The sequence below is a fragment of the Tachypleus tridentatus genome, chromosome 12, assembly GCF_004210375.1.
Source record: "Tachypleus tridentatus isolate NWPU-2018 chromosome 12, ASM421037v1, whole genome shotgun sequence".
In the NCBI taxonomy this organism is placed as follows: Eukaryota; Metazoa; Arthropoda; class Merostomata; order Xiphosura; family Limulidae; genus Tachypleus; species Tachypleus tridentatus.
In genome coordinates this window covers 29,595,143-29,608,739 of record NC_134836.1, presented here as the reverse complement: position 1 = coordinate 29,608,739, position 13,597 = coordinate 29,595,143, and the positions used below count along the sequence as shown (strand labels likewise).

The 13,597-nt window shown below is 36.0% G+C and overlaps 1 protein-coding gene across 16 annotated transcripts in view; it reads left to right on the top strand.

Annotated features, from left to right (window-relative positions):
- The window catches only part of LOC143235445 (uncharacterized), a 167,400-nt gene that overhangs the window by 38,590 nt on the left and 115,213 nt on the right, over positions 1-13,597 (top strand). The window lies entirely within an intron of this gene.

The window sequence follows — 13,597 nt, the reverse complement described above, 5'->3', positions numbered from 1 at the left end:
TCATTCCCTCGTAACTCTGAATAACAGCATGTCAGTAAAACAAGATAAGAACCGTACTGTGTGAACCGTATAATACTTGTATGGCGTTTTTTGTTGTTTATCTCATCCCAGTGAACATGTGTTTATAAATAATAATTGGAAAAAGTATTTAGTATTGATACTACTGCTGTGTTTTTTAACTAATTAGCAAACAAATGGTTTAAGATACTAAAAAGAAATATGAAGCTCACTCATCTTTATACAGATTACATAAATTAGAATACGTTACAAAATAAATACTTGTGAATATATTATTATATTGTTGAGGTTTTTAACCATCCGCTATCTTAATGTATGTTTTGTGGTTTTGGAGTTTCAGTTACATAGTTTTATATCAGTACTAACATATAGTTCAAATAAACGAAGCAAGTACTACGTATCACTTCATAGCATATCCTAACCTCACATTTTATAGCAAGCCAAAATAAACATATTTTGCGAACTCAAACTGAACCAACAAAGGCAGAAAAGTAAATTGCTTGTGAGCCAATCAAAATTAACATCACTCATGAAACAAAGTTGGGCGTATTTATATTATAATTGCTGGTAGAAATCAGTTAAGAGTAGCAACTTTTAATATAGCGAAAAGCCAGTGCACTTTGATAACACTTGTCCAAACAATGGCTTTGAGTAACGTTGCTTAGCAACTAAAGTATAACGTAATATTGTTGTTACTTTATGTATTGAAAGTGTAATTGTAAACTATAAAACTGGAAGAGTATTTCTCGATTTCTTAATTTACAGCCTTTGTTAATTAAAGAAGTTTGTTTTTTTACTCAAAACGCTAATGATATAACAGAAAATAGCTTAATTCAGAAACGACTTAATTTTAAAATGGAATCGATATGTTAACTTTCATTATAAATATTACGCACTTGGCTTCAGACTAGATAATCCCAGTACTCTCTAAACCTATAAGGATTCACAGCACTTTCCCTCACGGATCTCATAAACTCCCATCGCCCAAATCATAATGGGCAGACAATATTCGATTTATTCTATCTGAATAAAAATGTATTATGGCTTCTGTAACTTTTTCTGTTTCGAGAAATCAAGCGTGACGTGACGTAACACACACTACCTTTTATGTGGGTTAATAGATATTTAAGGATTTGGTATCTTAGTATTATTTTAATATTATTAGTGGATTGTTGTAATAATTTCATATTAGTTTGTTACTTATTCATTGTCTTCGTATTATTTGGATGTCTTTATTATACTAGTTATTGCAGTGTTATATTGAACCTTTAAATAAATTATCTTAATAATATATTAATGGTACCAATGGCCTTACATTTCAGTCTTCATTATTTAGTTTAGGTTATTTGTTTTCTTTGGAGGACGTTCCCCGCTGGTTCAGCAATAAGTCTGTGAAATTACAACGCTAAAATTAGGGGTTCGATTCCCCTTGGTGGACTCAGCAGATAGCCCGATGTGGCTTTGCTATAAGAAAAACACCCCTTTAGCGGACAAGTTAGGGTTTATCTAACATAATGTTTCCCAACCTTTCAGGTACCACCCTAGGCGTTTTGAAATGTAAGGATCAGTAAACTTTGAAGGCGTGGTGGACAGAAAAGTTTTGAGTAATTCAAAGTTATATTTGGTAAAATTGAACCATAGGAATTGATTGTTACATTCTTAAAATTTTCGTTTTAGTAAAATATTTTAATGGTATATAAACTTATTAGAAGGGCACATCAGCGCTCGCCATCAGTTGATAGGGTTGCTACAGCGATAAAGGTTGAGAAGGGATGAACTAAAATATATTTTATACTCAGCCTATTAAAACTACTATTAACATTTCAAACTTTGTGATAATCGTTGAATACGCTGGTCAACATTTCACAATTTTTATAAATATTGCTATTTAAATATTCCGAACAAGATCCAGCTATCCCACTCACAATCAAGGTTCGTGAGATATAACTGAAAATTTGTGCCTTATAATTAAGGGCCTGGCATGGCCAGGTAGTTAAGGCGATTGACTAGTAATCGGAGGGTCGTGGGTCTGAATCGCCGTCGCACCAAACATGGTCGCTCTTTCAGCTGTGGGATCGTTATATGTGATGGTCAATTCCACTATTCGTTGGTAAAAGAGTAGCTCAAGAGTTGATGGTGGGTTGTGATGACTACTTGCCTTCCCCCTCGTCTTACGATGCTAAATTAGTGACGTCTAGCGCGGATTATCTTTGTGTTGGTTTTTCGCGAAATTCAAAAACAAACCCAAATATCTCCATAAATGTTTATTAAACGCTGTCTGGCTTCTTTTATGATTTTTAAAACACTTTAACGTTTGCAACCAGTTATACTGAACAAGGAGAATTATTAATCGTACAAATCAAATACATTCTAAACCAAGATTGCTCCAGCAGTTAAGTTTTCGCGTTAAAAATTGGAGATGTTTAGTTCCACTGGGGATAAACGGTTAAATCAGAGACCTAAGGTCCAGCTATTATAGCCACCATTACTTTTGAACTACTCACTAGAGGAAAATCAACTGGTCAACAGCATCCTTCGTTGAAATTATTTGTCCGGCTGTTTGAACCGACTAGTAGTATTGACTTCTCTAATGCACTCAGAGCAGATAGGGTTAGCGAAATTGTCTTAAGTATCGACCACTTTTATAACAACTAAATCACACTTCGTCAAACGAAAGCTACAGATTTTAAAGGTAAGAAAATTTCCAATTACAAATTGAGAGCGATAAGTTTGTATCCTCCGCTAGTAATCGAACCATGGTTATTGGCGTTGTAAGTTCGTAAATTTAATGCTGACCCGTGGAAGGAACAAAAATAGCGATAAATTTCGTATTCCCTACTGTTTTGTCTTCTAGTAATTGACGTAAGGTTTGTATTCTCGTGTGAATTAAAGTGTAGTTGTTTGTATTCATCGCGTTTAATCGAACCCCAGATTTTAGCGATGTAAGTTCCCAAACGCTTTCCTGGCACATGGGCCTCAAACAGCGAAAAATTTCGAAACCCCAAATATTTTCTAGCATTTGGCATGGGGTTTATATTCTCACGTGAATTAAAGTTTGTTCGTGTCCACCGCGAGTAAGGAAATCCAGGGTTTTAAAGACAGGTGTATATTTATATTTCTTATATCATATTTTTAATAAATCATTCTAAAACTGTTTCGTTATTTTTTTCTATAGGTTGAGCTTAATATCGAAAATAAAACCAACGAAAAAATGACTCAATCCTATAATAGGTATCGATTGCCACTGATGGCACATGAGCAGTTTTATAATGATATTTTGTATAATATACAGTCTCGAACCCTCAGCATTATTAATAGCAGGTTTCGGGTCGCCTGGTGATTTGTTCATTCTACTCGCAATCAGCGGGGCGCGGGTTCAAATCCCGCCTCTAAACATACTCGAAGTTCCAGCTGTGGGGACGTTTTTGCCGATTAATCCAAAATTTCGTTTTTAAATGAGTAGGCCAAAAGTTTGGCGGTGGGTAATGTTGACTTGGTACCTTTCCTCCGTTCTATCACTTCAAAATTATGGGCGGCTGCTGATTATTGATTAATCCCAAACTTATGTGTTTTTGTTTGTTTTTCTCCATTACGAACCCTTAAATTACCGATTTGTTTTTATGTCATTCGCTACTGGTTGAATGGCTTATGCAACATTAGGGATTCCACTATTAAATAACAGAATTATTTGCAGTACTGATGTTTTTTGTTGTTTTTTTTTGCATTTTTGTCGGTGACTGATATATATCATTAGGGACCTTCACCATAGTAAAGGACCCACAAAGAACGTGTTGCAAAAGTAGTCTAGAAAAATGTGTTTGAAAAACCAGTATAGTCCACATGGTTTGTAATTTTAGGGTTAAATGTTTCTCAAGCAAAAATGTTTCAGATGAAAACCTAATTTTTGCTCTATTTCTATTATTGACAAACATGGCAGAAATTTATAAAGCAGACGTTTCGACAGATCAACCTTTTTCATTTTTTGAACTGAAGTACTGGTTGCTTTACCATTCTGTTAACGAGCACGCGGTAATACTATGTTGGTATGGCAACACTCGTGTCGTTTTTCTGTGTGCTGCAGTTGGTTCAAAATGTTCTACCATTCCTGGAATAATCGATGATATTTGTTGTTTATCTTTCCAATAATTTTGCTGTTTGTTCAACCACACTACCGATCTTCAGATATAAAATGATTGGGTCAACCTGAAGCATCTTTACTACGACAATTTGTGTTATTTCTTGCTCCTTTATCCTTTTTCTAACGATTTGATTTGTTGTAAAATTATCCGTGGGTGTCACACGAAACATCCTACACACAACATAAACGTTTATCTATTAGAACATAACTTTTAGGATGTACCAATAAATTATTTAGTTTTCTGTTGTTGTTATGTTAACTCGTTTTTTTTTTTATTCAGAGACAAAAGTACCTGTCCCCAATGAGGGAAAAACTTAAATTATTTCACGGACTTCAAAACAGTTAATTGGTTTTACTCAGAACTGAAGCTCTGAAATACTAACTCTGCCCACCGCGAAAAGTAATTGTTGAGAATTTCAGTCTCCCTTAAGAAACACTCAACAATAACGAGGGTAAGTCTAGATTGCTATTGTCTAAGTTACGTCACATTTTTAAATGTGAATGATATAGTGGTTAATTCGTAAAACTTAGTGTAGAATATCCTGCTTACGAAATAAAATTTAGCATCAACGTTATTCGTGTCTATTCTCGCATTATTTCAAAAGTAAATGTTGAGCTATACCAACGTCCGCAGCTTTTCAAACGCAGAAATCAGGGAAGTGGCGGGCATGAACGGGAGACAATGATCTAGTTCGTCCAACCTTTCTCGTCGTAGTTTGGTTACATTAACCTTCAGATTATCGACTTGTTTATATACTGATCATTTCTGGTAGGGTGCATATATTGCATTATATTTAATAACATGATGTTACAATTCTCAGTGCACATGACCAGGTGGTTAAGGCACTCGTAATCCGAGGGCCGCGCGTTCGAATCCCCTCACATGTTCGCCCTTTTAGCCGTGGGGGCGTTAAAATGTGACGTTTAATCTCACTATTCGTTGGTAAAAGAGTAGCTCAAGAGTTTACGGTGGGTGGTGATGACTAACTGCCTTCCCAGTAGTCTTAACACTGCTAAATTAGTGACGGCTAGCGCAGATAACCCTTGTATAGCTTTGCGTGAAATTCAAAACAAACCAAAACCAAAACTCTCACTGTAAAGAAGTGACAAAACACCTATTTTACTTTTATCACATAGAAACTTCTGTAGTAATTAGTGCGATTAACTGACAGGTTTTGTTACTTTTTGTGTTTCTCATATCTCAATCGTGACACTGTAATCAACAAAGTCATGGACCCACTAGCATGAATACTTTAGAAAAATCGTCTTTAGAACACAGTAAGTTCTGTACCGGTAATTCTAGGAGGAGCATAGAGTACGAGGCCTAACAGGTACGTGTAAAGGCTGGTGATACATAAACTCAATTTATATATGGATTTCAAGCTAATATTCATGGTAAAGGGGAGCCCAAAGAAAACAACCTGTGGCTATACATATATATGTGTTAAACCATGACGTGCTAATTGTAGAGAAGCAGTATTTTCGAACACCCGAATAAATCTGATTACAGTAATATAGCATTACGTTATATAGAATGTGATTTGTTTGTTTATAAGCGCAACGATACACAATGGGCTGGTTACTCTCACTGGTGAAAGCTATTAAACCCTTATGAAATGTTTCAGTTTGTATATACGTGTTTAAATTGTACATTAACCAGCGTGCTCATAATAAAGAGAAGTGTTATATTCTTTAAAATTAAAACTTTATATTGTTCGCGAGAAATTGATATTTTTGATATGCATGTGTAGTAACCCTGATCTTACGACAATAAAACACTAAACTACTGGATTATTAGGAGTGTACGTGTCAAACATTAATTTAAAAGCTTACAATACTGATGCTGTAATCACTAGATTGTTAGAAAAAAACATCTAAGATACAGACGTTAAAACATCGCTTAAGATAGTATTATATCGGAAGTAGATTAATCACGAATCACGGTAGTGGTTCATAATAAGGATCGCTCATTTGTTCTTCATTTTTATTTTTTATTATTGTTCCGCCAACCTACAGCAACAATGATTGTGAATATTGGAATATAACCTGGGCAGTTATATTAACCGCGTCATGTGCATGGTAGTTTAATGTTTATTTAAATACTTAGCAAATAACAGAGGCCTTGTAACCGTTGATACTGCTTCGTTTCAAAAACTGACAATTCTTCGATTTGTTCAGTACCATAAATACTTCTAAATATTTGAGAACAATTTGTATTTGCCTTTTAACCATCAGTAAGTGCAGTTTTGCCTCTATTGATTTTTAAGGAAATCGTCTTTACACAAAAATCACCTATTTTCCCAATATAACGTTATTATGTCGCTCATGTTTCAGAAAGCACAGATACACTGCACGTGCCATGAAATCTTTCGTACGTATATCCTGTAAAAGATTAGTGAGCATAATCAAAAATCACTTGTATAAAGGGTTTGTTTTTGAATTTCGCGCAAAGCTACTCGAGGGCTATCTGCGCTAGCCGTCCATAATTTCGCAGTGTAAGACTAGAGAGAAGGCAGGTAGTCATCACCCCCAACTCGTGGGCTACTCTTTTACCAACAAATAGTGGGATTAACACATTGAAACATCCCACGGCTGGAAGGGCGAACATGCTTAGTGTGACGGGGGTTCGAACCCGCGGGTCACGAGTCGAGATCCGTAACCACCTGGCCATGCCGGGCCTGTATAAATGTCTATATTATCTAAACTGAAAAGCTAAAATTTTTAAAAAGGTCAAATTAATCAAATAAATACGGAAAGAAATATGTAATGAAATTTAAAAATACTTCATGAAGAATGAATAGAGGAACACTTTCATGTTCTCAATGTTTGCAGTACAAATATATATATATACATACTGCAGCGTACTGCTTTGGCGACGTGATAATAATTTGAGACATTTTTTTTTTTTTGCTGGTAATTTCAAGTTCTTACAAAGAGTAATTTATATTCCTTATAAAAACCTATTTTAAAGTAATGTATTGTCCCTAACTAACGCCCCCAGGGGTATGTTGTCTGAGAAGGGGCGCTGATTATAGTATTTGTGCAGTTCCAGATTTTATTTTTCTACATGTAATTTGTTGAATTCATTGCAAATAAACATGTTTGTGTTTTTCTTTCAAATCAAAACTATGGTAATTAAAGTGGATTATATGTTGTACTATTATTGCTGTCATACAAGGTAAGCTTTATAAAAATACTGGGAAGAGGGCAATAATTAGAGAGGGTGTTTTAATTAGGTGCAATACGTTAATTCCTTTCGTAGCAATGCATTTACAATATTCATAATTGACTGTAGAACGAAAATTTGGACTTGTATAACTGAAACCAGTTTACAGTACATGGCTATCCCCTTATAAAACACACTTGTTTATAAACTTGAAATGGATATTTTATACAATTTTGTTTACTAAATTTCGCGCAGAGCTACACGAGGACAGTCTGTACTAGCAGTCCCTAATTTAGAAATAGGAAGACAGCTAATCAACACCTCCAACTCTTGAGCAACTCTTTATGGACGAATAGTGTGATTGATTGTACACTCGTATGCTCCCACGTTCAATGGTATAATTCGAAACCGTGAGCAACAGATTGCGGGTCGAAGGTCGTTTTTACACAACAAAACGCATATTATGTATATTTTGTGTATGTACATTAGCGTTGTCCATTGTGTATCATACTTTATTTGTGACAGAATGTTTCAGGCAGTAGAATATTTCTATGTATGTTGAAGAACAGAACGAAACCCTCTGATTGGAATACCTGAGAGTGGATTTCAGAATTCACTGTTTTCTTCCCGTTGCTATACAAGAAAATATTGCGCTCCACATATTGGTGTGTTAGGTGCGTTTAAGGTTGACTGCCAAATCCTATTATTCAGTCAGACAAGGGCAGCTCAAAAATTGATATTCAATGCTATTGTTCACCTGCCTTCGATCCATTTCCTATCATTTAAAAATTAAGGACTGTTAGCGCAGATTATCCTCGTGTAATTTTATGCGATATCCAACAAATAAATTGTCCTTAAGTCGCCGTATTTGCTAGTGATAATAATTTTAAAGTAATCACTTCTAAACCTTTTTAAAACTAAAATCGTGTACATAAGATTTATAATTTTGCCATAGCAAAATTGAGTATTATATCAAATTACGTAATCGACAATTATCTAAACTCTATCAGTTTCTTTTTTTAATAGTTGTTAATTTCAAATCTACGTTACAGAATGTGCTGTGTCTACCACAGGTATCGAAACTCGGTTTTTAACTATATAAGCCTTCAAATTACCGTTGAACCACAATGAGGGGGTCATAAATCAATTAGTTTTACTCTGTCTTTATAGCTATGATTTTAAGCAGTGAAAACGAGGTTCTAGATTTTAATATCATAAATATGACTGTCAGCCGAAGCTAATATATTCAAAGTGAATCGTGCAGAAATGTATACAGTGGGTGTTTATAAACAACTTCAATGTTGAATGTATCTTGAACGTGACAACGTGACTATTTCTCTCTGTTCGCGTGTGAACTGTTTCAATCAGTGTGAACAAATCGTAACATAACGTCTGATTTTAGTTTTATTCCTATGGGAAATATCTTTGGTATTGACTCAGTTTCTTCACTGGTTATTGGATTGGTTTGTTTTGAATTTCGCGCAAAGCTGCACGAGGGCTATCTGCGCTAGCCGTCCTTAATTTAGCAGTGTAAGACTAGAGGGAAGGCAGCTAGTCATCACCACCCATCGCCAACTCTTGGGCTACTCATTTTCCAACTAATGCTGGGATTGAGTGTAACATTATAACGCCCTCATAGCTGAAAGGGCGAGCATATGTGGAACGACGGGGATTCGAACCCGCGACCCTCGAATCACGAGTCGAGTGCCTTAACCATTCAGTGATTATTCATATGACATTCTTCATCTTAATTATTTCTAATGGGAGAACTCAAAAAGAGAAGATAATATTTATATCCGAAATTTTAAGCATAACTAAAAAATACTATTTAAACACTGAAAGCTGGCAACAATTGGAATTGGAAACTAACCTGAAAATGGTAATAAAAATCAAGTTAACTGTTTACCGGCGTTTAAACTGTAACTATTAAAGCATTGTACTGCTTATATAAATAAGAGTTTTACAGTCTTTTAATTGTCTAGCTCAGTTAAGGAGTTCTGCTAATGTATGAAAAGCTTCTTGAGCAAGAAACCTTTTGGAGTCAAAAGATGGATCCGAGATGTTATATTTATATACCTCTGATTTCAAATACTAATAGACAAATTAAGAGGAATATCGAAGGGGGGGAGACATCTGAAACAAATATGCTGAGTAATGAAAATCTGTTTAAAGCAGCTCAAGGAGTTTCGATGGATACTATTGGCTAGCCGTCTTCCCTCTATCAATTCAAAATTAGGGAATGCGGTTAGTTAGTAGCGCCCGTTGAAAATCCTTGGATTGCTTTAACTGGTAAGTGAGATTTGATCATCACTATCGTTAAGATACTGCGCGACTTCAAGGTATGGAGCGCAGTTCTGAGACATTAGGGAGCGAACAACGCAGCACAATAACATGTTAAAACTAAAACAGAATACAGTACTTTTTAACATGTTAAAACTGCAATGCACTAACATTCATTAACTCAAAACAAAAATAAGTAATACCCAGCATGAAGAATGTAGAATACAAAGCATTTAACATGTTAAATACCACTCAGCATGTGAATTGTAGAATAAAAAACATTTAGCATTTTAAGTATGAATACGACTCAGTAAGTAGAATTCAGAACCACGTAACATACTGAAATTATAATACATTTGTATAACACTACTTACAGAAATCGTATTTAAGCAGTCTTAACAAGTCATTGCAAGCTTTACGTCGTCTTCCACACGGACAAATTGGTCTCCACACAGAGTTTCAAAACACTGTGTCCTTCTGCAGAAGAAGTGACGTTCGAATGCCACTGATTTATCAAACTTGTTTAATCATTCAAAACCTGTTTTCAAGTTTTATTTTAAAAAATTAAAATGAAAGCTATAATCCCAAAGAAAAAAATAATTAATTTTACTTTAATGATTAGTCTGGCTTTGCCAGGTTGTTAGGGCGCTCGATTCGCAATCTGAGGTTCGTATGTTCGAATTCCCGTCATACCAAACATCCTCGCCCTTGGCCCGGCATGGCCAAGCGTGTTAAGGCTAGCGAGTCGTAATCTGAGGGGCGCGAGTTCGCATTCCCGTCGCGCCAAACATGTACCCTTTCAGCCGTGGGGCGTTATAATGTGACGGTCAATCCCACTATTCATTGTTAAAAGAGTAGCCCAAGAGTTGGCGGTGGGTGGTGATTACTAGCTGCCTTCCCTATAGTCTTACACTGCTAAATTAGGGACGGCTAGCACAGATAGCCCTCGAGTAGCTTTGTGCGAAATTCAAAAAACAAACAAACAAATCCTCGTCCTTTCAGCCGTGGGTACATTATTATGTACCGTCTATTGCACTATTCTTTGGTAAAAGAGCAGCCCACGACTTGACGGTGGGTGGTGAGGACTAGCTGCTTTGCACTGCTGAATTGGGGACGGTTATCGCAGATAGTCCTCGTGTTGCTTTGCGCGAAATTCAAAACAAACAAAATTTTATATATGCAAAAACGGCTCGTTTGGGTTGAGAAAATATTTTACGTAGAAGAAGGGCGAAACGTTGTTCGCTCTTGTACATAAAATATTTTCTCAACCCAAACGAGCCGTTTTTACATATATATTTCTCTACAAGTGGGTTTTCTCGACATCACTGAAACAAAATTTTAATTATGATTATTATTCAACTAGTTGGCACCATAAATCAGAGACGACTGATAAACATTAAGAGTGTCGTGATATAAAGGATTGTTTAGTGTAGATATTGTTTATTTATTCATTTTGTGATTGAATATTTTTATGACTTTATTTTAATTTTGTTCATAACGAGAGAGTTTCGAGGTGTTATGCAGTTGTAAACGGCGACAGAAGAAAGCGCGAACAACAGCGAAAATAAGAAGGCCTTTATACCCACAACAGCAGTTGTATTAAAAATAATGTAGATATTACAATTACACTATATAACCATGTCAACAAATTTCTATAAATGGGTAGAAATCGTCTCTCAACTTGTGTTAAAAGACAGTCAAGTACGAGAGTTTGTTGAACTACAAAAGTAAAGAGGGAAGAAATCGTAACAGGAGAGACAAGCTGAGAAAGAAGGAAATGAGAGAAAGGAGGAATTATAAATGAGAGGATGATAATAAAAATTGAGAAATAAGAAAAGAAAGACTGAAAGAAAATAGAAGAGTGAGAGAGGAGAGACTATGAACAGAAATAGCACAAAGAGAAAAAGAGAATGAAAGAAACGAAAAACTGGAAATAGAGAGAGAGAACAAATAAAAGCACAATTTGAAAAGAATAAAATGAGAGAGGAGAGAAATTAGAAATTATGAGAACAAGAGTACAAATTGAGATAGTAAAACTCACCCAACCAAAGGAAGAACAATACAAGCACGACAGTGGAGTCAGAGAAAACCGTCCCAAGCTTCCCAAATTTGATTAACATAGAGATGGCTTGGATTCTTTCCGGAAACATATGAAACATTCGCCAAAAGTAAAAATTGAAACAAAGACAACTGAGCAGTCCGTCTCAACCCACTTCTGATATGAAAAGGCCTACAAGTATATGCAGGAATGATGTCAGAAGATGCTATACATTATGACAAATCGAAAGTGGCTTTATTGAAATGATATGAACACACTGAAGAAAATTTTCATCGGAAGATGAGAGCAGTCAAGCTCAACATGAGAGAAACCGTATTTCAGTTTGTGGCTTATTTATAGCGATATTTCACCAGATAGAGTAACATGACCATATGTGTAAATAGTTTGATGAATTGGCAGACCTGTTAGTGCAAGAACATTTCCTGATCACGTATTCAACAGACATATCATTGTTCTTAAAGTAGAGAGCACCAAAAGGTGTAGACTAGATGGTCAAGCTGGCAGAACACTATCTGGAAGCACATTGAAGTAATATAACTGGTGAGTCAAAGTGTGTCCAGTTATATTTGCAACCAGTGATGGCTGTCCAAAGACAGCAGTTTATCAAAAGAGATATACGATTAACAGACATATTGAAGAAAAGGTGCTACGTTTGCTATAAAATGGGATACATTGCCAAGGAGTGCAGGTTCATCACCAACAGCAAACATCTCAACATAAAGCAGCTGGAGCTATTTACGAAGACAGTCCTGGTAAGAAATAGAAAAGAGTGACTGACACAGTGAATGCTGCTGCTAGAACAAAGAGAACGAAGGCACCTCGTCAGATTCAATACAAAATAAAAACATGATTAATCATCGCACGACTGATGGCCGGCTTAAGTTAACAAATGGGTCAACGGTGTCGATAATAATGGGAGCATATGACAAATATTAAGAGGTGCCAACAAATTTTAATATGCCAATGTATGGAGCCTACAGCGGAGAAAAGAAAGTAAACGTTCTTTAAGACACCAGGTGAAGTAGTGCAGTGAAAACCAGTATCAGATTACAGTCAAGTGACACCTGGGTGGGTTAACTGATGGGGCAGCGGGAAAATTTACTGCAGCAAAATTAAAGGTGGGTACTCTGTATTATGAAGGATACCTTGAAGCCATGTGTATTGAGGAACTAATACACGACTTGATGAGAGGAAACATATCAGATAGTGGAAATTTGGAAGAACTAGATAGAAAGAAGGTAAAAGATCTGCTGTCACAACCAGATCTCAAGAAAAGTAAAGTAAACAAGACATCAAGCCCTTGCGGGTATCAAAAGACAACATTTCGAATGTAGGTTTACGGGAATTAAAGAAAGATCAGAACGAATAGAAACTGCAACAACTTTAGGAGAAAGTCGAGCACGAAACAAAAGAGAAAAATATAGCAGTCAGAAGCATTTCTGACAAAAAGGCAAGGATTGACGTTAAACTTACCTGACAATGGAAATAATCTTTTAAAGTACGGAAGGACTAAGAAACATCTAAATGTGAAAAACCAAGATCTGCCATGCCAATCAGCTGAAAAAATATTTGGAGAGAGAAGAAGACCTAACAGGTAGAGCTATCGAAACAAGGATGGATGTTACAGGTGTGGCCGTCAGATGCAGGACCAGAAGATAGTGATTTTTGTCTTAGAAGACTAAGACCTATTCGACCTAAGACCACCGGATGGAGATGAGACGTACAAAGACGTCAAGATCAGTGAAGAACTGACTGACAAACGAAATAAAGGGTTTCAAAACCTACTGTGCCGGTACACACATATCTTCACGGATATACTAGGAAAGACAGACATGGTGAAACACCAGGTCGAGATCATAACCAGGGATCTGGTCAGAGTGAAGCCCTATCAGATGCCTTATGCAATGAGAGATCTGATAAAATAGGAAGTTTAGGC